Below are 1,408 nucleotides of genomic sequence, written 5' to 3' on the forward strand. Positions count from 1 at the left end.
TCCTCCACGCACTTGGCGAGCAGGCCCCTCCCCAGGGCCCGGGCGGCAGCCGGACACGCCTGCCTCTCTCTGCAGCTCCCCCTTCATGTTTCGGCTGGTTGCCCGGAAATGCGTTGAAAGCTGGTCCTGCGTCCATGTCCGCGCTTTGGGGGAGCTGCCTGGTGATGGCGGCTCCTCCTCCCGCTCCCCTCCTGGAGCTGGGTTTGGCTCCGTCCCCCCACAATGACTGAGGCCTCGGCGTGGACCACAGCCCTGACTCCCAGGGGCTCTGCTTCCCGACTGGGTTGTGCCTGGACGCCCAGGGGGGCATGTGGCCTCCACCCGCACATCTACAGTCAGGGCGGCCGGCATGACGCCTCCTCCAGGCCTGCTGAGCCCTGAGCCCGGGGGTAGGGGTGGGGGGTGGCGAGGGGGGGCGCGGGAAGTCCACTCCGTCCTCCCTCCAGCCTCTGGTCCGGGCCATCGTCTCCGAACTCTCCAAGAACATCCAGCCCCGGCCCCAGAGCCCCATGAAGGTGAGTCAGTCGGGAACCCGGGCCGTTCGAATCCTCTCTGAGTTGGACGCCCGGGAGGGGGGGTGTGGGCACTTTTGCTCGGGGCCAGCGGTGAGCCCTCCGCCTCCCTAGGAGAAGGACAAGCGCTGGGAAGTGTGAGACGCAGCTGAAGTTACCGACCCTCCCAAGGCGCCTGGGCCACTGGTGCTGGAACCCAGAAACCTGAGCTCGCCCCGCTGCCCCCCTCTGCCAGCAGGAAATGCCAGTCGCCGCCGCCAGGGGGCGCTGTTCGCTCTGGAACCATTGGCAGGCGGGGAGCCCAGGATTCCCACCGGAATGAATGGAATTGGCAGCAATGCGTCGCTCCCAGTGGCAACACAACACGACTCGGGCAGTTTCCCACGGACGGTCAATCTTTTTATTCCTTATTTATTTTTTTATTTTTGCACCAGGGAGTGTCAGGGGGAGGCGGGGACCGTGGAGAGAGTCTCGCTCCAAAGCTCCCTCAGGTCACCGGATGGCGTGAACCTGAGGCAGATGATGGGACACGACGTGGGAAAGTTGTGTGTCCGTCCCTCCCAGGAACCGGCTCACCTGTAAGGGGTCAGAGGTCGGCCAGGAGGGGCTGGGAAAGGCCAGAGGAGCCCTGGCCTGTGCGCTCAGTGGTTAGGGCCTCGGCCTGCACGCTGGAGGGTTGTGGGTCAATTTCCGGCCAAGGGCAGGTACCTGGGTTGCAGGTCTGATCCCTGCCACCTGTTGGGGCTCACGCCGGAGACAACCAATCAATGTGTCTCTAATATCAATGTTTCTCTCTCTCTCTCTCTCTCTCTCTCTCTCTCTCTCTTTTTCTCCCCCTCCCTTCTACTCTCTCTTTAAAAAAAAATCAACGGAAAAATATCTTAAGGTCAGGATTA

This window comes from Myotis davidii, unplaced genomic scaffold, assembly GCF_000327345.1.
Source record: "Myotis davidii unplaced genomic scaffold, ASM32734v1 scaffold43, whole genome shotgun sequence".
In the NCBI taxonomy this organism is placed as follows: Eukaryota; Metazoa; Chordata; class Mammalia; order Chiroptera; family Vespertilionidae; genus Myotis; species Myotis davidii.